Raw genomic sequence first — 26,448 nt, forward strand, 5'->3', positions numbered from 1 at the left:
TGATCAATGCAAATTGGAGAGAATCCTGCACAATCTTGGAACCCCTTATAAACAGCTCTGTGTGTACTTCTGCACCACTTGGATTGGAAGCGTTTCAGGAAGGCAGCTTCATGTTACGTTCTCTAGAGCTCTTGATGATGAAAAATAAACACAGCCTTTGCTCGTGGCTGCTAAAATCCATGGATGAGTGTGTCTTATTAAGAATGTCAAGATACTTCATGATTTCAAAGTTGAGACTAAAGTCTTGGAAGGTAAGACATTGCCAAATGAGTGTAAGTCCAGCAACATCAGAAGCATGGCATGACATTGAGGTAAGGATCCTCATCGTTTTCAATCAGAGGACTGATCACGCGATATCAGTGCCACTGAGTTCAAACCATTCTTGGCAATTTATCTCAATGCGACATGGCATAAATATTAGGGATCTTTAATATAGAAACTTTGCAATGTCTCCTTTAATGATCATTCACAAGTACTTGAAGGCCAACTCAAATGGCAGCTTTGTTGTTCTGATCCTGATCATACAAATTGTGACAGTCTAAAAGAAAGAAATAAATTCTGGAATGTAACTTATCCAGTCCAGCAGCATCTGTAATATGACTTTTTCAGAACAGGTTCATAACAGACTAGATATGTTAACTCAAAATCTGTCTCCAGATGTTGCCTCATCTGTTGTGTCTCTCCACCAATTTCTGTTTCTGTTTCAAATTTCCATAATCTCCAGCATTTTGCTTTTCTGGACCGGCCCAGCTTGGTGAGATTTTGACAGTATCATCCATTTCTGTTTCCGTTAGTGTCATTGTGCCGATTACACTCATCATGTCCCAGTATCTGTTTCTTCTTTTAAGTTCCAAAAAAAATTGCAAATATCATCCTAAATGCATAAATATCTGGAAATCAATTTTGAATAAAAGTAATTTTAGAGGCAGCTGCACTTCATGAGACAACAGAAATAGATGACGGCACAATCCGTGCCCTTCACTGAAAGCATCTCCCCTCAGGCTCTGAAAACTTTTCATACAAATCTCAGAATATTTACAGCAAAGCTGTGGTCACTCAGCCCATCATCTCTGTACCGGCTGGGGATAAACTATATTCCTACTATTATTATTCTGTCATCTCACGATACACCTAACATTTTGAAATCTTGATCTGCTCTTAATTTTGAATATCCTGGGCATACCCCATGATTAAAAAGTGTAGACATAATACATAATTTCCTACATGACATTTAAAGTTATCATACTATGATCATATTGTTGTTTGGCACTCCGTCTCCCAAGTATAACGTATTGACTTGCTCTGCTTTGCATTTCATTCTGTCTGTCAGAATAAGTGCTAGTTAAATACTGGTGACATTGGGATATCACTGTCCTCCTCTCCAGTCTCTACAGCCACTGCCCCCATTCCTCTCTGTCTCTGAACCATTGTCACATTCATTCTGTCCCTGACTATTTAGTCCATGCTCTTTAATGAACAACATCATTGTACACGCTGCATTTGATTTTAGTTTTGGTCAATTGAATCAAGAAATGTAAGTGTTACTGCTTTAAAGCACATAACTTGCAATGAAGAACTTTGCATGTTGAAGATACATTGTTGTTTTATTACAGCAGCGAGAAAACCACACTTACTCTGCAAGGTCAGCCTGACTATGCCCAGCAATTTTTTTTTGTTGTTGTTGGCTGTGTCAGAGTAATCAGCACAGTAATAACATTTTGATTGTGTTTTTTTTGGAGGGGGAGGATGTTGGTGCAGGTGGTTACAGCATTGCACAGGGACAACAGGGCAGAGCCATTTAGCCTAAAAAATGAAAACATCCATCATTCTCCCTCATGACAGACGTCATTAGAGCAATTGCTAATGGTATATAAGATCTATCACCAACGATATTAACATGCAATCCAGTCCAGTTTTAATTGTGAACTGAAGGTTCACTGAAGGTGGATTGAAAGGGGTTAACTGGAACTGTTTGTTCGGTGACTGTGATTGATGTCAGTCTCCATGGATTCGAACTGTGTCACAGGAGGCTTTCCCTTTCCTATTACTCAGGGGCTCCATTCAGTGTGTTATCCCATAGTATAAGTGAGGCATCAGCGACAGCACTAACAGGGATCAGCAGCTGCAGAGAGAGGGGGCGGAGAGATCAGAATCTGAGAACAATAGACTGGAATGTTACAACAATGGATCAGAATCTGAGAACAATAGACTGGAATGTTACAACAATGGATCAGAATCTGAGAACAATGGACTGGAATGTTACAACAATGGATCAGAATCTCAGAACAATAGACTGGAATGTTACAACAATGGATCAGAATCTGAGAACAATGGACTGGAATGTTACAACAATGGATCAGAGTCTGAGAACAATAGACTGGAATGTTACAACAATGGATCAGAATCTGAGAACAATAGACTGGGATGTTACAACAATGGATCAGAGTCTGAGAACAATAGACTGGGATGTTACAACAATTGGCAGGGGTTTATCCTCGGGTCTTTACTTTCTTACCAACTATAGGTTGACATTACCATATCGGATACTAGGTCTACTGTGGGTTATTCAAGTTGGTTACTATCCCATTCTCGCTATTATTGGTGTTCCTGGTAAGTCTCTCTATCTCTGTCCAGTCATTACTTCCATAAAGTATATTCAACTTTATTGTTGTTTCTGTTGCCTACATTTGGAAAAGATGGAATCTATTATCTTCAGTTTAATTAAAACCTCACTTCATTGTCCATGAATTTCAGACTCATCCTTCACAAGCATCTGAGAACAAGAATTGTTCACATCATTGAAGGCCTTTATTGATTTATGTTTCGCTATTGTCTCCATCGCCAAACCTGTCCCACACCAGCTCCATAAAATCCCCACTCTCCCCCTCTGCCTCTGTACTGTTACTGAATAAACCATTATCTATGACGTGGTAAAATTCAGACTTTATAGTTCCAGCTCTTTTCTGACCAGTCTTCTAAGTTATAAATAATTTGATCACACCCTTTGTTCTTGTTTCTGAAGTAATTAACGATAAGAACATCATGTCAGAGCAGTTAAGTCACTCAGCAGGTAATTCCAGAGACACAGGTTATTATTCTAAAGATACTGTTTCAAATCACACCACAGTTGGTGGTAGAACTTAAATTCTAATGATCAGAATTGTAACGAAAGTGAATTTCAGTAATAACAACCATAAAATCAGCACCATTTTGACTAAAAAAACCGATCTCATTCCACTGATCTCCTCTGATAAAGAAATTTTGGTCTGGATTAAGTGTGAATTCAAACCCACAACAATGTGTTTGGCTCCAAAGTGCCTTGTGGAATGGTCACAGTTAAAGGTAATTAACGATGGTTAACATACGCTGCTCTTGCCAGTGATTCTGACATCCCATGAAAAAACACGTTGAAATCAAAGAAAGAAAGATGTCAGAGATCTGAAACAAAAAGAACCAAAGTGCTGAGGAAAATGAACAGGTTTGACAGGCTTTAATGAAATGTAAACAGAGTTAGCATTTCAAGTTCACTGAACAGACATCAGAACTGAAATCAGCTGGTAACTATTGTGATTTATTTTGTTGACAGGGATGTTTGTTTTGAAGGGGAGAAGGAATGAGTTGAATAAATGCTGAAAGATAGAGCTAGAGGAAAACAAGAAACAAAGAAAGGGATTGTTGATGATCAGGTGGGATGGAAATAAAATGTGAAATAAATTACATTTATTTTTCACCTTTTCCCATATTCCTGAATGTCGTGCCCATGTAGATATACTTCGAAGTCCCTGTCTGAAATAATTAATGTCCCCTCAGTCTGTGGTCATCTTCACTTATTCATGAATGGGATGTGGGTGTGACTGGCTGGACCAGCATTTATTTCCCTTTCCTAGTTGCCCTTGAAAAGATATCTGTGAGCTGCTTTCTTGAATCACTACAGACTATGTGCTGTACATTGCTGGTATATAGGTCTGTCTTGTGTCATTTCTTTGAGACTTTGTGGTGATTGATACAAGTGAGTGGCTGGCTTGGCCATTCCAAAAGGCAGTTGAGAGGTAACCACATTGCTGTTGGTCTTGAGTCACATGTAGGCCAGACCAGGTGAGGGTGGCAGATTTCCTCCCTTGAAGGCCACTCGTGAGCCAGGTGGGTTTTTCCCAATGATCAATGATGGCTGAATAGTTTCATCATTCCATGTAGTTCATTGAATTCAAATTCCACAATTTGCTGTGGTGGGATTTGAATCGGGTGTGGGTCATTACCTGGATCCTTGGATTAATAGACTAGAAAGAATACCACAAGGTCATCTCATCCCCAACATCCCCAGTCACCTCCAGCAGCAATAGTGGTGTTGCTGCTATCGCGACTGTGGTGCAGAAAATTGTGCAATTATATTATCAACTGCTTCTATTAAGAGCAGACTCATTAATATTTCAGGCCACTGCGACTGTGTAGAGATATGACGTTTATCGGCCAGGAAAATAAACTAAGTAGAGGAAGGCATTTCCAACACTCAGAGAGTACACGATGTATGCATCAGGGAGAGGGCAGTACTGACAAAGGGCATCAAGGGAACTGGTTTCATTCTAGATCTTACTCAGAGATAGTAGGAACTGCCGATGCTGGAATATGAGATTAGGTATAGAGCTGGATGAACACAGGTGGCCAGGCAGCATCAGAGAAGCAGGGAAGCTGATGTTTCGGGTCTGGGCACTTCATCCAGCTCTTCACATTGTTATCTCATTCTAGAACTTTCTTTGCAGCAGTGGGTGACTTATCCATCATGTGCCAGAGTGCCGACCTCCAATATATTCACGACATGACACACAACGGCTCTGCCTGGTGTAGTGAATGTGATGTTCTGTTTCCATGAAGGGAGGAACAGAAACTCTTCCAGAAATAGCAGGGAACATGGTGAATAGTGAAAATGAGGACCTGTGGGAAATTCAAATCAAATTTTACTCTGAGATAACTTGCTTCATTGTTCATTACATCACCAATTTTAGTGTCATCTGCAAACTTACCAACTATACGTCCTGTTTTAAAAGTGAAATCATTATAGAATGACAAAAACAATGGCCCATTACTGGTCCTTGTAGCACACCATTGGTCACAGGTTTGCATTTCGAAAAGCACTCTGTCACTGTGCTTTGTCTTCTTCCTTTGAGCCAATTTTTATTCAAATTGTTCGTTCTCCCTGTATTCCAAGTGATGTGACATTGCTAACCAGTCCACCATGTGGAACTTGTTGAATGTTTGACTGAAACTGATATAGACAACATCTAACACTCTGCCTCCATCAATCCTTCTCGTCATTTCTTCAAATTTAATCAAGTTATGGAGACACAATTTCCCAGGCGCAAAGCCATGTTGACTGTCCTCAATCAGCCCTTCCCTTTCCAAATACATGTAAATCCTGTCCTGAAAATCCCCTCCAACAAAGTGCCCATCACTGATGTCATCCTCACCAGTCTGCAGTTCCCTAGCTTTCCCTGATCACCTTTCTTAAATAGTAGGACCATGTCAGCCAACTTTCAGCCTTCCATCACCTCATCAGTGGCTATCGATGATACAAATATCTCAGCAAGGGGCCCATAAGTCAGTTCCCTAGGTTCCCATAAATAACGAGGATATACTTGATCCGATCCTGATGATTTATTCATCTTTATGCATTTTAAGGGTCAAGCACCACTACCTCCGTAACGTGGACACTTCTTACTGTTTATTCCTGAGTTCCCTCAGGTTCATATGCTTTGAACAGAAAGCACAGATACAAATTGTTCATTTTAGTAACTCACTCATCTCCTGCGGTTCCACACATAGGCAACCTTGCTGATTTTTAAAGGGGCCCCATTCTCTCCTTATATACCTCTTTTCTCCAAAATGTATTTGCATAAATCCTTTGACTTCTCCTTAACCCTATTTACTGAAACTCTCTCATGACCACTTTTTGCCCTCATGATTCCCTTCTTAAGTATACTCCAACTGTCCTTTGCCTCCTGTAGGGATTCATGCAATCCCCGCTGTCAACACCTGACACATGCCTCCTTCTTTTTCTTGATCCGAACCTCAATTTCTCGAGTCATCCAGCATTCCCTGCACCTATCAGCCTTGCCTTTCATCCTAACCAAGTGTACTGTCTCTGGAATTTCGTTATAAATTTGTGACGATTTCCCATTGCAAGCCATCCCTTTGCTTGCGAATATCACTCATATCAACTTTTGAAAGTTCACGGCTAATATCGTTCAAAATGACCTTGCTGAAGTTTAGAACTTTAGCATTTAGATCAGGTCAATTCTTTTTCATACTTATTTTAAAATGAATAAAATTATGGATTTTTTTTGCCCCAGAGTGCTACCCCACTGACAACTCAGTTACTTTCCCTGCCTTATTCCCCAAGAGTACGTCTAATTCTTTCTTTAACCTTCTCTTGGAAGTAAATCAATATGCTGAACAAAAAAAATTTCATGAACATACACAAAAAACCCTCTTTCTATCCAATTCTTTCACACTATGGCAGGCTCAGTCTATTTTTGGAAAGTTAAAATATCCTACCGTGGCCACCTTATTATTTTTACAGATAACTGTCATATCCTTACAAATTTGCTTCTCAATTGAACCACTGACTGTTTATTTTTGTGGTGGGGAGTACAATTCCAACAATGTGGTCAACACTTTCTTATTTCTCAATTGCACCCAAATAACTTCATTGATCACACTCATAGGAATATCCTCCCTAAGTACAGCCAGAATATTATCCCAGATCAAAGGAGTGGGAGAGGGAGTTGATGTGATTCACAACTGGGAGGTGTTGTTTGTCATGAACCGAGCGTACATGCTCCACAAAGCTGTCTCTGAACCTCCGCTTGGTTTCTCCAATGTCCAGGAGGCCACATCAGGAACAGCAGATACAGTATATCACATTAGTGGATGTGAAGGTGAGCATCAGTTTAATGTGGAAGGTTTTCTTGGGGCCTGGCATGGGGGTGAGGTGGGAGGTGTAGGGGCAGGTGTAGCACCTTATGCACTTTCAGGCAAAAGTGCTGGGTGTGGAGCGACTGGTAGAGAGTGTTGAGCGAACAAGTGAGTCATGGAGAGACTGGTCCCTCCAAAAAGTAGGATAAGGGTGGGGGTGGTTAATATATCCTTGGTAGTGGAGTCAGATTGCAGGTGGTGGAAATGGTGGAGAATGATGCATTGAATTTGCAGGTTGATCTGGTGATACGTGAGGACAATGGGAATTCTGTCTTTGTTTTTATTGCAGGGATGGAGTGTGAGGGCCAAGGTGCGGGAAATGCAAGAGATGCAGTTGAGGGTGTTTTGACTACTGTTGAGGGAAAATTACCACTCTTGAAAAACGAGGACATCTGGGATGTCTGGCAGTGGAATGCTTCTTCTTGGGGGCAAATGCGGCAGAGGCGAAGGAATTGGGAATAGGGAGTCACATTCTTGCAGGAAGGTAAGTGAGAGGAGGTGTCGTCGAAGTAGCTGGGGGAAAATCGGTGGGCTTTAAATAGATATTAGTTTCCAGATGGTTCACAGAGATGGAGACAGAGAGGTCCACGAAGGAGAGAGAGGGGTCAGAGATGGTTCAGGTGAACTTAAGTTTGAGTTGGAAGGTGTTAGTAAAGTGGATGAACTGTTCACTCACCTTGTGGGAGCACAAGGCAGCACTGATACAGTTATCGATGAAATGCAGGAAGAGGCATCGGATTTTGCAGTGTAGCTGTGGAAGAGGTACTGTTCCACAGAACCTACAAAGAGACAGGTATATCTTGGGTGCATGCGGGTCCCTCAGGCCACCCCTTTCGTCCGTAGGAAGTGTGAGGAGTTGAAGAAGTTGTTAAGGGTAAGGCCGAGTTTGGTTCGGTGGACAAGGGTATCAGTGGAGGGCAACAGGTCAGCCCTCGGGAGAGGATGAAGTGGAGAGCTTTTTGGCCATCTGCATGGTCAGTTAAACAGCTCCCGAGAGGAGAGGGTTCCAGAAATATCCCCATTCTAACTAAAGGAACAGCCCTGCACATCAGTGCAACCTCAAAGATGTAGTGTCCGCACCATCTTCAGCCAGAAGTATCGAGTTGATGATTCACCTCACCGTCCAAAAATCAAATATGAAAAAGATAACTGGCCCTGATGCCATTCCTAAAATAGGACTGAAGGCTTGTGCTGCACAACAAGCTGTGCCCCTGGGGAAGCTGTTTCATTCCAGCTCCAGCTCTGACACCTACCTGGCAATGTGGACAATTTAACAGCTATGAGCAGTTTCCTAAGAGGAGCATAATTGCAATCTGACCAATTGTCATGCCCTTAGTCTCTATCTATTCTCCTCCTGACTTTATGAATCTCAGTAAGGTCACCCCTCAGCCTCCGAATCTCCAGGCAAAAGCCTATTCACTTTCTCCCTGCAGCTCAAACCGTCCAACCCGGGCAACATTCTTATAAATCTTTTCTGAATCTTTTCAAGTTTCACAAAATCCTTCCGATAGCAGGGAGACGAGAATTGCATGCAATATTCCAAAAGTGGCAAAACCAGTGTACAGCCGCAACAGGACCTCCCAACAACTACACGCAATGCACTGGCCAATATAGGCAAGTTGTACCAAATGCAACAGGTGAAGGCTCCCAACTTTAAGGGCATTTAAGTGGTCATTGGATAAACATATGGATGATAATGGAATAGTGTAGTTTAGATGGACTTCAGATTGTTTCACATTTCGGCACAACATCGAGGGCCTAAGGGACTGTACTGCACTGTAATATTCTATGTTCTATGTTAAATGCTTTCTTTACTATCCTATCTATCTCTGAATCCACTTTCAAGGAACCAAGCGCCTGCACACCAGGACTCATTGCTCAGCAATACTCCCCAGGGCCTTACCATTTAGAGTACAAGTTCTGCCCTAATTTGATTTCCAAAATGCAACACCTCAGATTTACTATAATTAAACTACCTACCATTCCTTGGTCCATTGTCTGGAGAATTGACTTGTGGTCCATCCCGTGCGGTCTCCGGTCCCCAGTCCCTCGCTCGCTCCCTCCCCGTTCCTCACTCCCTCCCTCCCACCTCACCATCCCACATACCACTGCCCAGTTCCTCCCTCCCTCACTTTGTCTTGTGCTCCCTCCTCCTTTTCCGTCTCTCTGTCCATCGCTCCCTCCCTCCCCAGCCTCGATCCCTCCCTCCCGTTGGTTGATCATTCCCTCCCCGTCCCTCGCTCCCCATCCCCTCATTCCCGGTTCCTCACTTACTTGCTTCTCATCCCTTCCTCTACGCTCTCCGAACCTCCCCCATGTCCATCGCTCCCCTTCCCTTGCTCTTGCTCCCGCTCCCTCCATCCCTGTAACCTTTTTCAGTGTCCACTACATTTCCAATTTGGTGAACTTCTAGCTGGAAGTTTTCAAGGTCAATTAATGCCGGTCCAGCTACACTAAAATCCCAAACGAATTAAAAAGAAAGTCTGATTTTCCAGAAAAAAAATTGATTTATAGAGCTAATTGCTGTCATTGATATTGTGGGATATATTTGCAAAATGCAGTTCATGCATAATGTGAAAGAAAAAGACAAATCACAGCTCACATCACAGATAATTAAAGATAACGCAGCATTTTTTGAAGCAGCTGGAAGAGCACTCAAAATGCCATACCCAGAAGCTATAGACTTCAAGATAAGTGTGATTAATGTAGTTTTGTTTTTTTGATTGGAATAGACATGTTGAGCTGAAGGTCCTGTTTTTATGCTGAATGGATCTCTGACCTTAATTTTTGAAAACAGAAAAAGCAGTCTCACAATTTCCATAATACGTCAGCTTTTGTGCTCCTGAGATGCTGTTTGGCCTGATGTGTTCATCCAGCTTCACACTTTGTTATCTTGGATTCTCCAGCATCTGCAATTCCCATTATCTCTGATCACAATTTCCATATATTGTGAGCATCAAGTGATGAGGATTACAATCTCCAAGACCACACAGCATCCTGGCTTGAATCTATATCATTGTCCATTCACTGACACTTCAGAATCCCGAACAACTCCATGAAACATATGTTAGTGTCCCTGTGTTTCACCAACATATTCTGAATTGAAATTAGACAGAGGCAATAAATGCTGGTCTTGCCAACAAAAGTCATCTCAACAGTACAAATAAAAGTAATCTGTACTATTAAAGACATATATTCTGCCCAATCAGTTTACTAAAGTCGTTTTATTGAGATTTTAAACTTTGTTCTATGTCTCTGATCTTGCTGAAAAACCATGAAACTTTCCTGAGTATTTTCGTAGTGTCGTTTAAAAATCGTATTTGGAAGTTCTACCCATCATTCTGAAAGGCAGCGCCTTCGTGGCCATGTGAAAACTTGGATCAGGAGTAAGTGATTAGAAAAATCAAACCAAGTCCGCCACGCGGTGAGCTCTTGAATGATGTGGCCTCAAATAAACGTTCCTCTCCACCCCTTATAACACTGGTGTGTTATTCTTAGTCAAGAATCTGTCTGACTCTCCGTTAAGAATATTCAATGATTTATCCTCCATCTCTCTCTGGAAAGACTTCCATAAACACACAATCCTTTGAAAGGGTAAAAGAAATAAGTCACCATTGTCTACCTGAGATATTCTCCAGTTTACAGTCCATCCACTGGTGGTAATCTCTTGACAAATGGAAATATTGTTTCAGCATTCAACTTGAAAAGACTGCTCGGAATATTTTGTGTTTAAACAAGGTCATGTGTCATTTGCCTAAAGTCCAATAAATCCAGGGCCAATCTGGTCATGATTTCCTCTGAAGATAAATACTTCTCAAAGGAACCACTTCAGTCAATCATCTCTGGATGGCTTCTGATTTCATCATGCACACAGCCTAATGCAGTCTCACCATTACCCTGAAAAAGTGTCCAGAAACTGCCCTCTTCGGCCTTGAGACTGCTTGACCATGTCCTGCAGCAAATCAGGTACTACAGCCACATTACCTTCCTTAGTACCAGCCTAAGGAACTTGATCATCCCCATGGGACTACAGTCCACATTCAAGCCTTCCCAATTTGTCCCCAAGCGTGACAATGTCTACATCCAGAACATTAAGACACTTCTGAAGCATTTTTCCCTGCGGCTCCTGAAACACACACTCGCAGCAATGTGACGGCAACTCCAGGCACTGCAATCCAGCCTAACTCAGCTCACAGCCTCCCTCTCTCAGACATGCAAAGGACCTCTCCTGTTTTTTATTCTTCGTAGGATCCAGAACCTGAACTCACAATTCTACTCAGCTTTAGTGGAGACAAAAAATCGTAAGTACAGTAAACTTCCTGGTGCCTACAACCCAAAACGGGCTTCCTCCACGTCCCAAACCCCAACCCTACCTAAGAACTTCCCCACAATGTGCCCGCCAACATTGGCCATGTGGCCACTCTTGTAGCAACCAGGGATGACGTCACATCCTCCACCGCAGGATACACCGTTTCTGGGACAGCAAATGCCACCGCCTCCATTTCCAAGTCCAACACCACTGACACTGTGGACATTCCTACCGTCACCGCTGCTGCCTCCTCCTACCCCGCTCCTCCCACCACCAACGCAAATGGCGCTCTGCTCACCACCGATGCAACTCTGCCCATGCCAATGCAACTCCGCCCACGCAACTCCGCCCACAACCGTCACCGATGTCACTCCACCCACAGCCAGCAGCTCCAGAGGAGACAGAAACACTGATCGCTGTCGAGTCTTCACCATCCCCACAGACCTCCCCCTTACTGAGGACAAACGGTCAGTCCTCAGTAAGGGGCTCACCTTTGTCCCCTCCACCCACACATCAATCAGTACCGGTCACGCTTAGATGTTGAGTAGTTTTTCTGCGGCCTCTGCCTCCATGCTTACTTCTCTAACCGTGAGCCGAACCCTCCCTCTACTGACCCCTTCATTCACCTCCAATGCACCCCCTCCTCCTGGGCACCATCCCAAGGTCCCCTACCCTCCCTTGATCTCTTCATCGCCAACTGCCATCGTGACATCAAACACCTCAACCTCTCCATCCCTCACACTCACTCCAACCTCTTCCCTGCAGAACGTGCAGCCCTCCACTCCAATCCCAAACTCACCATAAAACCCATTGACAAGGGAGGCGCAGTTGTAGTATGGCACACTGACCTCTACATTGCTGAGCTTACACGCCAACTCTCAAACACCACCTCCTCCTGCCCCCTTGATCATGACCCCACACACGACCACCAAACCATCATGTCCCAAACCATCCACAACCTCATCACCTCAGGTGAACTCCCACCCACAGCCTCCAACCTCATCATTCCCCAACCCTGCAAGGGCTGCTTCTATCTTCTTCCCAAAATCCACAAACCTGCCTGCCCTCGTTGGCCCATTATCTCTGCCTGCTCTTGCCCCACCGAACTTATCTCCACCTAACTGGAATTCATTTTTTCACCCTTAGCCCAGGAACTCCCTACCTATGTCTGTGACATCACCCACACTCTCCATCTCCTGCAAAACTTAAAATTCCCCAGTCCCCAACACCTCATTGTTGCCATGGACGTCCAGTCCCGATACACCCGCACTCCCCATACAGATGGCCTAAAGGCCATCCGCTTCTTCCTATCCCGCAGTCCCAACCAGGTCCCCTCCGCCGACACCCTCATCCGCCTTGCTGAAACCGTCCTCACCCTCAACGTCTCTTTCAATTCCTCCCACTACCTACACACAAGGGGGTGGCCATGGGTACCTGCATGGACCCAAGCTGTGCCTGCCTCTTTGTAGGTTATGTGGAACAATCCCTCTTCCATACTTACACGGGCCCTAAACTCCACCTCTTCCACCATTACATTGATGACTACATCGATGCTGCCTCATGCATTCATGAGGAGCTCAAACCTTCCACCCCGCCCTTAAATTCACCTGAACCATCTCTAATGCCTCTCCCTCCTGCCTGGGCCTCTCTGTCTCCATCGCCGGCAACCACCGAGAAACCAATATCCATTTCAAGCTCACTGGCTCTTCGGTGCTGTATTCCAGCAAGAGGGCTGCATGGTAGTTCAGTTGAGGTCTCAAACAGGGGTCTTCTGGTGCTGCGTGTAGGTTGCAGAGAGCCTCAAGCTTCCTCCCTGAAATAGGCCTAGACTGCTCTGTGAGAGGGAAAGTCCTGTCAGCTTTTACCCTGTCAAGCCACTTCAGAATGTGATTACAGCAATGAGGGGTGTTCTCAGTAAAGCAGAACTCCAATGTGCACTCACTGGTTAGAGGTCTTTCCACTGTGTCCTGTGTTAGCACCCTCGCTGAATTTTTAAAAAATCATTTTGGCTTGAATCTGAGAGTTGAACGGTGACGTCTGGACTGTGAGCAGCAGTTGTGCTAAAGAAATACAAAATCAATTATTGGTTCCTGAGGCCAGGCCTGGAAGTTAATTGCAGGATGTTTCTTATTCAAAAACTGTGTCGACTCTTTTGGCCATTAATAAGGTCAGCATCTGAGAACTGGTGCCAGCAAGTCTGGAAGAGAACGTGGTCAAACAGAAGGACTTTAAAACTGGGCCAAATGCACATCTTTGACGCTGAGCTGGCTGCTGGTGTGACAGAGGCTCAGAGAAAGACCACAGAGTGGAGGGAGAGAGCTGAACAGGGTGGGGCTGTGTGGTTTGGATACTGGGGTTATTCTTCACCCATCACCCCACCACAAAATCCAGCCAGTTGTTTCTCTCATTGTCCCTCTTCCACAACTTTACCCACTTCTGTACCTCCAGCCCCTATCCCACCCCTTGCTTCCCCCAGTATCAGCAAACTTCCAAAGATATTTCTCACATACTATGTTCCTTTTCTCAGGGCATTCAACAACTTGAAAACTGGATTGAAAGTGAGAGACAGAGCAGCCACTGCAGAAGCTTCCAAAATCACTCTGCACCTTCTTGAACTGCTGCAATCTGCATAGTGAAGCAGCTCCCATGTTGCAAATTGGTAAGGAGTTATAGGATCGTCATCCAGTGGTGATAAGACCGTGCTGTTTTTTGTGTCAGTTGTCGTCATTTTGTTGTTATTCCACCTTTAACAACAGAATAGAAACATAGAAAATAGGAACAGGCGCAGGCCATTGTAGCTTTTGATCCTTCTCCGCTAGTCACTTTGATCATGGTTGATCATTCTGCTCAGCCTCTTCCCACTTTAGAGCCAAACCCTTTGATCCCTTAAGCCCCGACAACTATACATATCATCTTCTTGGAAACATCCAGCGTTCGGCCTTAACTGCTTTCTGTGGCAGCAAATTTCACAGGGTCACCAGACTATTTTTTTTTTTAAATTTCCTCATTTCAATCTAGCCTAGCCCATGCCCCTAAGTTCTGACTCCCTGGTCATTGACAACATCCTTCCTGTATTTACCTCGGATTTTATTGGTTTTTAAACACTGATTCACCATTTATCACAACTGGCTCGTTCCTCATACCGTTTTAACTTCTTTCATTTAATTACAGGACCCAAGTTTCAGAAACAACAATATCACCCTTCAGCTTTGGTGAAGAATTCTATCCTATTGTGGTCACTCATCCTTAAGGGCCCGTACTCAACTCGATTGTCAATTATTCCATCCTCATTATACAATATCCATCTGCTTCTTCAACCTGTTGATTCATAAAATTGTACCATATAGACACCAAGGATTCCTCCTCCACTGTACTGCTACAGTTGTGATTTGGGCAATTTATAAGTAGGTTGCAGTCACCTGTAATTAAAGCCATAACTTTCTGCCTTATATCTCTCAATTCCACCCTAATGCCTTTCCCAATATTACTGCAGCTTGGGGTCCATATGCAGCACTAAGGTCATTTTCTGTCCATTGCTGTTTCTCAGCTCAACCCAAACAGACTCTACTTCACTACACCCTATATCCTGGCTCACATCAGTTTCCTGTTTTAATCAGCAGCTCCTGACAAATCCTTTTCCCTCGTTCCTGCCCAGTCCATCTTCCTCAGACAACCCACTGGTTCCAGGTTTCAATCTTGAAAACCTCCTCTGAGCCACTTTGAATAAACGAACAGAAGACCAAAACCTGCATGTGGTATTCGAGATTTGGTCTGACCCCTTCCTTGTACAAATGAAGTGAACATCTTTTCATTGATGATTATTTGTTGTCATAACAAGGGAGATGGCCTCGTAGCTTTCTGCATTTCAAAGAGATCTTAATCAATTGGGGCAATGGGCTGAGGAATGGCAGATTGAATTTTATTTGGATAAATGTTTGTTTTACCACAACGCAATACTTCACAAAGGCAGGACTTGCACAATTAATGGTTGGGCTCTGGGTAGTGTTGCAGATCAGGAGAAAACGTCGGGTTTCAGGTACATCATTCTTTGAAATTTGCATCACAGGTAGACAGGGTGGTTAGGAAGGCATTTAGCACACTTGTCTTCATTGCTCAGGCCTTTTGAGTACAGGTGTTGGGAAGTGATGTTGGCGAGTCCTCTTCTGGAGCACTGTGTGCTGCTCTGGTCGTCCTGTTGTGGGAAGAATATTGTTAAACTGGAGTGGGTTTGGAAAAACTTACCAGGATATTGCCAGGAATGGAAGGGTTGAGTTATAAAAATACGCTGGATTGGCGGGAACTTCTTTCACGGCAAGGTAAGAGGTTGAGGGATGACCTTATGTAGGTTTAATAAAATAATGAGACACACAGATAAGGAATAACAAAGGTCTTCTCCCTCACGTGGTGGATTTCAAAAACAGGGGCATATTTTTAAAATGAGAGGAGAAAGATTTTAGAAAAGGCATGACGGGCATCTTTTCGTTTTATAGAGTGTTCAGTGTGTGGAATGAACTGCCAGAGGAAGTGATGGATGTGGGTACTTACGATGTTTGAAAAACATTCAGATAAGGACATGAATTTGAATGGTTTAGAGCGAATATGGGCCAATTGCAGGATTTTTTTTTAAATAAGGAAAACATTGCTGCTATCACTAGAAGAGATGTTTCTGAAAAATCATCCCATGAAAACTTATGTTGAAATTAGAAATAAGAAATAAGAAAGGAACAATCATCTGATGGGATGGTACCATATGCTTCCTAATAGTCAGAGGGAAATTGAGGAACAAATATGCAGAGAGATCTCAGATATGTGTAAGAATAAGGTTATAATAGTTGGTAATTTTCAGTTTCCAAACATTTACTGGGGCTGCCATAGTGTTAAAGGTTTAGATGGTGAGTATTTTCTGAAATGCGTTAAAGAATTTTCTCTTTATCCAAAAAATCGATGTTCCTATGAAAGGAAAAGGCTTAGCAAGTGACTGAAGTGACAGTACAGGGAAACTTTGAGTTTTGTGACAGAATTACTGTCAGTTTTAAAACAATTATGGAACAGGATATGCCTTCCAGAAAAAGTAAATGCTTTAATTGGAGTAAGGCAAATTTTAATGCTATGAGAAAAGAAGTTTCAACACTTCTGAGGAAGGATTAACAGACCCACAACATTAACTCTGATCTGTCCTTCACAGATACTGCCAGACCTGCTAAGCTTTTCCAGCAGCTTCTGTTTTTATAACTTTCAAAAGTTGACATGAGTAGACAGCAGGTAGAAGGATGTCTGACAAGTGGGGGGCTTTCAAAAAATGTGACAATTCAGAGTCATTATGTCTCTGTAAGAGTGAAAGGTAAGGCTGGTAGGATTAGAGAACGGGTGAAAAAAGATACTCAAGTTTTAGTCACGAATTAAAAAATATATAAATTAGTAGATATAAATAAAAACTCGGCTCAAATGAATCTCTTGAAAGTGTAAACGGTGTCAGGAACATTCTTGAACAGGAGATCAGGATGGCAAAAAGGCAACATGAAATTGCCTTGGTTGATAAGGTTAAGAATAATTCGAAGAGTTTCTGCAAGTGCATTAAAAGCAAGAGAGCACCGAGAGAGCAAGCAGGGCTCCATGAAGATGAAAGAGGTCAACTCTGTGTTGAGCATCAGGTTAGGAGAGAGATTTGAAAGGAATATATTGCATCAGGTTTTACTGTTGAGAAAGAAATGGAGGTGGGACAAGTCAGGGGTAGAAATATTTTGGTTTGAAGACAGTTCACAGAGATGGGGGAGATTTTTAATGAATATTTCTCCTCAGTGTTTACTAAGCAGAGAATCATGGATGCTAAGGAAACAAGGGAGGCAAGTGGGGATGTTTTGGACCATTGAGGTGGCGTTTGCAGCCTTAAAGCACGTTAAGGTTGATAAGTCCACTGGATCTGATGAAGTCCATCTTTGGACACTGTGGGAGGCTGGGGAAGAAATTGCAGAGACCCTTGCAGAAATTTTTCCTTCATCTTTTCTCACGACTGAAATTCCAGAAGACTGGAGGGTGGCTAATGTTGTCCCATTGGTTAAGAAAGGTAGCAAAGACCAGCCAGGGAACTACAGACCAGTGAACCAGTGGTAGACAAGGTATTGAAGATGATATTCAGGGAGTCAATCAACCAAAGCTGGGATATTCAAGATATGATGAGGGATAGTCAGCATGGATTTGTGCACTGGAGTCATGTCTGACAAATCTGTTCAAGTTTTTTGAGGAGGTAAGCAAGAGGATTGATGAGGTTAGGGCAGCGAATGCTGTCTATATGGACTCTAGTAAGGCCTTTAACAAGGTCCCATACGGCAGCCTAGTCATGAAGGCTCGGTTGTGTGGGATCCAGGGAGAGCTAGCTCATGGGATTCGAAATTGTGTCGATGGTAGGAAGCATAGCGTGATGGCTGAAGGTTGGTTCTCGGACTGGAGGCCTGTGGCTAATGGTGTGCCATGGGGGTCGATACTGGGATCTTTGTTATTTGTCCCTTACATAAATGATCTGGATGTGAACGTATATGGCTTGATTAGTAACTTTGTATCATCTGCAAACTTAAGAGGAATCGCTGAGGTATCAAAAATTACAGGTGGATTGTGATCAGATGGGGAAGTGGGCTGAGGATTGTCAAATGAAATTCAATACAGCTAAGCGTGCGGTGTTGGCCTTTGGAAAGTTAAGCCAAGGTAGGAGTTATACAGTGAATGGTAAGGTTCTGAGGAATATTGTGGAGCAGAGAGACCGAGAAGCACAATTACATCGTTGGTGGAAAGCACCATCACAGGTAGACAGGGTGGTGAAGAAAGCATTTAGCATGCTGGCCTTCTTCGGTCGATGCATTGCATATAAGAGGTGGGATGTTATGTTAAAGATGTGCAGGTCAGTGGTGAGGGCACACTTGCAGTGTGGTGTACAGTTTTGGTCACCCTGTTACAGGAAAGGCATCGTTAAACTGGAAAATGTGCAAAGAGGAGTTACAAGGATGTTGCTAGGAATAGTATGCAAGTTTAAGGAGAGGTTGGCCAGGATTGGACTTCATTCCTTGGAATGGAGGAGAATGACGGCTGACCTTACTGAGGTGAATAAAATCATGAGGGGCATAGATAGGATGAATGCATATAGCCTTTTTCCCAGGGATCGGGAATGGAAACCTGGAGTGTATAGATTGAGAGGGGGCAGATTTCAGAAGGACGTGAGGGGCAACTTCTTCACACAGACAGTGGTGCATATTGGGAATGGGTTGCCAGAGAAAGTGGTTGAGACAGGCACAATAGCAATGTTTAAAACACATTTGGGTAGGTACATGGATGGAAAGTGTTTAGAGGGGGATATGGACCAAATGCAGGCAGTTAGAAATTGCGGAGTGGACACCATGGTCAGCAGTGGACCAGTTTGGGCCGAAGGGCCTGTTTCCATGCTGTATTACACTCTGACTTTAAACCTCCAGGTCCTGCTCTAGTGCATCAAATCATGTTGTGGGAAGTTAAAGAGAAAACATGGGGCCCCTTTGCAGAAATATTTGTATCATCTATAATTACGGGTGAGGTGCCAGATGACTGGAGAGTGACTAAAATTGTGCCTTCGTTTAAGGGACATAAGGAGAAGCCTGGGAAATATAGACCTGTGAGACTGACTTCAGCTTTGGGTACGTAGTTGAAGGTAATTGTGAAAGGTAGGATTTATGTATTTGGAGAGTCAAGGAATGATTAGTTGATTGAGTTTTTTGGAGAAGGAGCAAAGAAGATGATTGCGGGCGGAGTGGTCGATGTAGTTTATTTTGACAAGAGTAAAGCCTTTGACAAGGTTCTACAAGGTGAACTAAGTGGGAAATTAGATCGTATGGGGCTCGGCGGGGGGAGGCTTGTCAACTGGATACAAATATGGCTTTGTGACAGGACACAGGGACTGGTGGTGGAGGGTTGTTTATCAGACCTGAGGCCTGTTCCCAGAAGTGTTCCACAGGGATCAGTGCTCGCTCCAATTTTGTTTGACTTTATATAAAAAAGCGATTTAGATGAGAATAGTAGAGACATGGTCAGTAAGTTTGCAGATGACACCAAAATAGGCAGGATAGTGGACAGCGAAGTAGGCTGTCCAAGATTACTGAGAGATCTTGATTTATAGGGTTAAGAGGCTGTGGAATGGCAGGTGGCGTTTAATTTGGATAAAGGCGAAGTATTTCATTTTGGTAAAACAAACAAGATCTGTACTCGTACAATTAAAAGTAGGGCCTTGGGGTTAGTGCTGTCGAACAGAGAGATCTCAGGGTTCAGGCCCTTAATTCTGTGAGGTTGGCGTCACATGTAGAAAGGAAGGGTGGTTAAGTCGGTGTTTAGCCTGCTTGCCTTCACTGCTCAGACCTTTTGAGTATAGGAGTTGGGACGGTATGTTGATGTTGTGCAGAACATCAGTGAGTCCTCTTCTGGAATAATGTGTCTACTTCAGATCTGTTATACGAAGAATATCATCATGCTTGGAAGAGTTCAGAAAAGATTTATCAGGATGTTGCCAGGAATGGAGGCTTTGAGTCCTGAGGTGAGGCTTGATCGGTTTGGGATATTTTTCCACTGCAGTCTAAGAATTGGAGGCGTGGACTTATATGTTTATAAAGTCATGAAGAGTACAGATAAGGTGAATGGAAGATCCCTTTTCATTCACGTGAGGTATTTCAAGACTCGGGGGCTGGAGAAAACCAGCTGAAACGTTCACTCTACATGTATGAAGCTGGACAGTTGCTTTTGCCAGACTATTTGACGAAGGGCCAAAGAGATGGAGGGTAGGTGATGCTTCTCGTGGCTGGATTAACTTTCTACTCTGGGTGGCTTCATGCTACACTTACAGTCTATAGGTTACCAGTACTGGAGGGTATGAGTTATGAGGAGAGACTGGGACTTCACTGGAAAATAGGAGGTTGAGCAGTGACTTTAGAGAGGTTTATAAAATCATGAGGGGTATAATGTGAACAGCAAGGGTCTTCTCCCTTGGATAGGGGAGTCCAAAACTAGAGGGTTTTTTTAAAGGGAGAGGAGAAAGATTTAAAGGGCAGGAAGGGGGAGCTGTTTCAAACAGAGGGTCGTTTCTATGTGGAATGAACTGCCAAAGGAAGTTGTAGATGCTGGTACACTTCCAATATTTAAAAGACATTTGTACAGGTACGTGAATAGGAAAGGCTGAGAGGGATATGGACCCAACTCATGCAAGTGGGACTCGTTCAGTTTGGGAAGCCTGGTCGGCATGGACAAGTTGTAACGAAGGAGGCTAAAGAACTCAAATAAATTTTTGATATTTTGAAAATAGTTCACATTAGATGAGACGAAGTGCTAAATGTCTCAGAAAATATAAAGGTGGATAAATCTCCAGTACCTGATCTAGTGTATTCCAGGACATTGTGGGAATTAAGGGAGGAAATTGCAGAAATATTCGTATCATCTATAAATATGGGTGGGTGTGAGATGACTGGAGAGTGGCTGATATTATCCCTTTGTTTTAGAAGGGATGTGGGAGAAGCCTGAGAACTATAAACCTTAGCCTAACACTGGAAAACAGGGACAGAGTTAGAGTCAGTATGGATTTAAGAAAGGGAAATCATGTTGAACAAAACTGCCGGAATGTTGCAAGAATGCAACATTTAGAGTTGAAAAGGCAGTGGATGTTGCTTATGTCGGCTTTGAGAAGGCATTCAAAAGGCCCCACAGAAGAGATTAGCACGTCAATTTAAAGCATGAGAGATTGGGTATTCACAGGGATACAGAACTGTTTGGCACACAAACAGTCAGAGTAAACAGTCATTTCTTGTATGCCAACCAGTGACCAGTGTGGTACTGTGGTCCATGGTGGATCCCAGGTATTCATACAATCAATTAGTTATTTAAATGAGAAATGTGTCTCAGATTGAGATTATCCAGTTGGATTACAAAACTAGGAAAACACAATTCACTGACAGTAAGGATACAGCTGTAGCCGGGGGTGAAGAAGGCAAATGGTATTTTGACCTGCAGAGTTAGAGCATTTGAGTACAGGAGCAGGGATGTCTTACTGAAATTGTACAAGATCTTAATGAGACCACACCTGGGATGCTATGTGTAAATTTGGAATTTTTATCTGAGGAAGGAACTTCTGGCTATGGAGGCTGTTCAAAACAGTTGATCAGACTGATTCCTGGGATGGCAAGACTTACATATAAGGATAGGATGGATTGGTTAGGATGACATTCACTGGAGTTTAGAAGAACGAGGAAAGATTTCACAGAAACCAATAAAATTCTAGGTAAATACAGGAAGGATGTTGTCAATGACCAGGGAGTCAGAGCTTAGGGGCATGGACTAGGCTGTTAAAGGATTGAAATGAGGAAATCAAAAAAAAATACAGAGACTGGAGACCCTATGAAATTTGCTGCCACAGAAAGCAGTTAAGGCCGAACGCTGGATGTTTCCAAGAAGATGATGATGTGTCGTTGTCGGGGCTTAAGGGATCAAAGGGTCCGGCTCTAAAGTGGGAAGAGGCTGAGCAGAATGATCAACCATGATCAAAGTGACTAGCGGAGAAGGATCAAAAGCTACAATGGCCTGCGCCTGTTCCTATTTTCTATGTTTCTATTCTGTTGTTGAAGGTGGAATAACAACAAAATGACAACAACTGACACAAAACACAGCACGGTCTTATCACCACTGGATGAAGATCCTATAACTCCTTACCAATTTGCAACATGGGAGCTGCTTCACTATGCAGATTGCAGCAGTTCAAGAAGGGGCAGAGTGATTTTGGAAGCTTCTGCAGTGGCTGCTCTGTCTCTCACTTTCAATCCAGTTTTCAAGTTGTTGAATGCCCTGAGAAAAGGAACATAGTATGTCAGAAATATCTTTGGAAGTTTGCTGATACTGGGGGAAGCAAGGGGTGGGATAGGGGCTGGAGGTACACAAGTGGGTAAAGTGGGGGAAGAGGGACAATGAGAGAAACAACTGGCTGGATTTTGAGAGGGGGTGATGGGCGAAGAATAACCCCAATATCCAAACCACACGGCCCCACCCTGCTCAGCTCTCTCCCTCCACTCTGTGGTCTTTCTCTGAGCCTCTGTCACACCAGCAGCCAGCTCAGGGTCAAAGATGTGCAATTGGCCCGGTTTTAAAGTCCTTCTGTTTGACCACATTCTCTCCCAGACTTGCTGGCACCAGTTCTCAGATGCTGGCCTTATTAATGGCCCAAAGAGTTGACACAGTTTTTGAATAAGAAACATCCTGCAATTAACTTCCAGGCCTGGCCTCAGGAACCAATAATTGATTTTGCATTTTTTTTTGCACAACTGCTGCTCACAGCCCAGACGTCACCGTTCAACTCTCAGATTCAAGCCAAAGTGATTTTTTAAAAATTCAGCGAGGGTGTTAACACAGGACACAGTGGAAAGACCTCTAACCAGTGAGTGCACATTGGAGTCAGAGATAATGGGAACTGCAGATGCTGGAGATTCCAAGATAATAAAATGTGAGGCTGGATGAACACAGCAGGCCAAGCAGCATCTCAGGAGCACAAAAGCTGACGTTTCGGGCCTAGACCCTTCATCAGATGAAGGGTCTAGGCCCGAAACGTCAGCTTTTGTGCTCCTGAGATGCTGCTTGGCCTGCTGTGTTCATCCAGCCTCACATTTTATTATCAGTGCACATTGGAGTTCTGCTTTACTGAGAACACCTCTCGTTGCTGTAATCACATTCTGAAGTGGCTTGACAGGGTAAAAGCTGACAGGACTTTCCCTCTCACAGGACAGTCTAGGCCTGTTTCAGAGGCCTGTTTCAGGGAGGAAGCCTGAGGCTCGCTGCAACCTACACGCAGCACCAGAATACCCCTGTTTGAGACCTCAACTGAACCACCAGGCAGCCCTCTTGCTGGAATACAGCACCGAAGCTGCCCTCCCCTTTAACCTGTACTCACCGCTTGTGGCTCTCATGGAGGACCGTTTCATTTCGGATATCCCTTTCCAGCACGCATGCTCCATAGCTGTATACGCCGGTTTGACATCTAACGACCAATAGCAAGCAAGAGGCGGGACAGAAAAGGCACCGGAAATGTTTCTCCAACCAATCAGAGGACAAGGGCGGGGCCCATTTCTAAGTCGGATCACCGGACCCGAAACGTCAACTGTGTTTACTCCGTCAGAAGGGGGAGGCGGACTGAAAATGGATAGAAGTGAAGGTAGTTGGCTGTTGGTTTGTTCGCCGAGTTTGGCAAATGAATTGCAAACGTTTTGTCTCCAGTGGAGAAGACATCATCAGTGCGTAGCTGCTACTGCGGAGATGAAGATACGTGGGGAGGAGGCAGGCAGGTCAAAGAGGCAGGGATGGAGCCAGTAAAGGTGAGTTGAGGTGGTGGGGCGGGGTAGGTAGGGGATAGGTCAGTCGGGAAGGATGGACTGGTCAAGCGGTCAGGATGAGGTTAGTAGGTAAGAAATGGGGGTGTAGCTTGAGGTGGGAGGAGGGGACGGTTGAGTGGAAGAACAGGTTAGGGAGGCGGGGACAAGCTGGGCTGGTTTTGGGATGCAGTGGTGGTGGGGAGATTTTGAAGCTTGTGAAATCCACATTGATACCATTGGGCTGCAGGGTTCCCAAGCAGAATATGAGTTGCTGTTCTGTAACCTACAGGTGGCATCGTTGTGGCACTGCAGGAGGCCCAGGATGGACATGTCATTTGCAGAATGGGAGGTGAAGTTGTTGAGTGTGAACCGAGCATGGGCGATCTGCAAAGCTGTCACCAAGCCTCCGCTTGGTTTCTCCGATGTAGCAGAGCCACAACGGGAACACCGGATGCAGTCTACCACATTAGCAGATGTGCGGCCTGGGATCGAGGTGAGGGGGGAGGGTTAGGGGCAGCTGGAGCACGTTCTGCAGTTGCAGGGAAAAGTGCCGGGTGTGGTGGGGCTAGAGGAGCGTGTGGAACAGACAAGAGAGTCACAGAGAGAGAGTAGTCCATCCGGAAAGCAGATAAGGGTGGGGACGGGGTGTGAGGGATGAGTTGTGCAAAATGTGGGAGACACGGTTGAGGGAGTTCTTGACCACTGAGTGGGGGGAGGTTGCGGTCCTTGAAAAACGAGGACATCTGAGATGTACAGGGGGTGGAATTCCTCATCCTGGGAGCAGATGCGGTGGAATTGGGAAGAGGGGATGGCATTTTTGTAGGAAGGTGGGTGGGAGGAGGTGTTTTCCAGGTAGCTGTGGGAGTCAGTGGACTTGAAATGGATATTGGTTTCTGGGTGGGTGCCGGAGATGGAGACAGAGAGGTCCAGGAAAGAGGGAGAGGCATTAGAGATGGTCCAGGTGAACTTAAAGGTGGGATGGAGGGTGTCAGTGAAGTATATGAACTGTTTGAGCTCCTCGTGGATGCATGAGGTGGCGTCGGTATAGTCATCTTTGTAATGGAGGAAGAGGTAGAGTTTAGGGCCTTTGTCAGTATGGAAGAGGGATTGTTCCACGTAACCTGCAAAGAGGCAGGCACAGCTTGGGTCCATGCAGGTACCCATGGCCACCCCCTTTGTCTGTAGGTAGAGGGAGGAATTGAAAGAGAAGTTGTTGAGGGTGAGGACGAGTTTGGCAAGGCGGATGAGGGTGTCAGCGGAGGGTCACTGGTTGGGTCTGTGGGATAGGAAGAAGCGGAAGGCCGTTAGGCCATCTGTATGGGAAATGCGGGTGTATAGGGACTGGACGTCCACGGTAAAGATGACGTGTTGGGGATTGGGGAATTGTAAGTTTTGTAGGAGATGGAGAGCGTGGGTGGGGTCACAGACGTAGGTAGGGAGTTACTGGGCTAAGGGTGATAAAATGAATTCCAGTTCGGTGGCGCAGGAGCAGGCAGAGACAATGGGTCGAGCAGGGCAGGCAGGTTTGTGGATTTTGGGAAGGAGATAGAAGCGGCCGTTGCAGGGTTGGGGAATGATGAGGTTGGAGGCTGTGGGTGGGAGGTCACCTGAGGTGATGAGGTTGTGGATGGTTTGGGCGATGATGGTTTGGTGGTTGGGCGTGGGGTCATGATTAAGGGGGCAGTAGGAGGTGGTGTTGGAGAGTTGGTGTGTAACGTCAGCGATGTAGAGATCAGTGTGCCATACTACAACTGCGCCTCCCCTGTCCATGGGTTTTATGGTGAGGTTGGGATTGGAGTGGAATGCTGCACGTTCTGCAGGGAAGAGGGTGGAGTGGGTGCAAGGGTTGGAGAGGTTGAGGCGTTTGATGTCACGATGGCAGTTGGCGATGAAGAGGTCGAGGGAGGGTAGGAGTCCTTGGGATGGTGCCCAGGAGGAGTGGGTGCATTGGAGATGAATGAAGGGGTCAGCAGAGGGAGGGTTAGGCTCACGGTTAGAGAAGTAAGCATGGAGGCAGAGGCGGCGGAAAAACTACTCAACGTCCAAGCGTGACCTAATTGATTGATGTGTGGGTGGAGGGGGACAAGGGTGAGCCCTTTACTGGGGACTGATCGTTTGCCCTAAGTACGGGGGAGGTCTGTGGGGGTGGTGAAGACTCGACAGGGCTCAGTATTTCTGTCTCCTCTGGAGCTGCTGGCTGTGAGCAGAGTGACGTTGGAGATGGTTGTGGGTGGAGTTGCGTCGGCAGTGGGCAGAGTTGCATTGGCATGGGCAGAGTTGCACCGGTGGTGGGTGGAGCACCGTTTGCCTTGGTGGTGGGAGGAGTGGTGTAGGAGGAGGCAGCAGCAGTGACGGCAGGAGTATCCTCAGTTTCTGTGGTGTTGGACTCGGAAATGGCAGCTGTGTCATTCGCTGTCCCGGAAACAGTGTATCCGGTGGCGGACGATGTAACGCCATCCCTGGTTGCTCCGAGAGTGGCCATATGGACAGTGCTGGCGGGCACATTGTCGGGGAGTTCCTGGGCAGGGTTGGGGTTTTGGGAGATGTAGGTTGCCCGTTTTGGATGGTGAGCACCAGTAAGTTCACTGTACTTATGGTTTTTTGTGCCCACTAAAGCTGAGTAGAATTGTGAGTTCAGGTTCTGGATGCCACAAAGAATAAAAAACAGGAGAGTTCCTTTGCATGTCTGAGAGAGGGAGGCTGTGAGCTGAGTTGGGCTGGATTGCAGTGCATGGAGTTGCCGACGCATTGCTGCGATTGTGTGTTTCAGGAGTCGTAGGGAGAAACACTTCTGAAGTGTCTTTACGTTCTGGATGT

At 44.8% G+C, this 26,448-nt stretch overlaps 1 long non-coding RNA gene across 1 annotated transcript; it reads right to left on the bottom strand.

Moving 5' to 3' along the window:
* Positions 1 to 15,176: 15,176 nt before the first annotated feature.
* LOC132210245 (uncharacterized) lies at positions 15,177 to 23,285 on the bottom strand. The gene is made up of 3 exons (XR_009446472.1): positions 23,214 to 23,285; positions 21,986 to 22,117; positions 15,177 to 15,470 (listed from the first exon to the last, which is right to left on the bottom strand). It is a non-coding gene; the product is annotated as an uncharacterized LOC132210245 (long non-coding RNA).
* Between the last annotated feature and the right edge of the window lie 3,163 nt (positions 23,286 to 26,448).

Source organism: Stegostoma tigrinum, chromosome 11 (genome assembly GCF_030684315.1).
Source record: "Stegostoma tigrinum isolate sSteTig4 chromosome 11, sSteTig4.hap1, whole genome shotgun sequence".
In the NCBI taxonomy this organism is placed as follows: domain Eukaryota; kingdom Metazoa; phylum Chordata; class Chondrichthyes; order Orectolobiformes; family Stegostomatidae; genus Stegostoma; species Stegostoma tigrinum.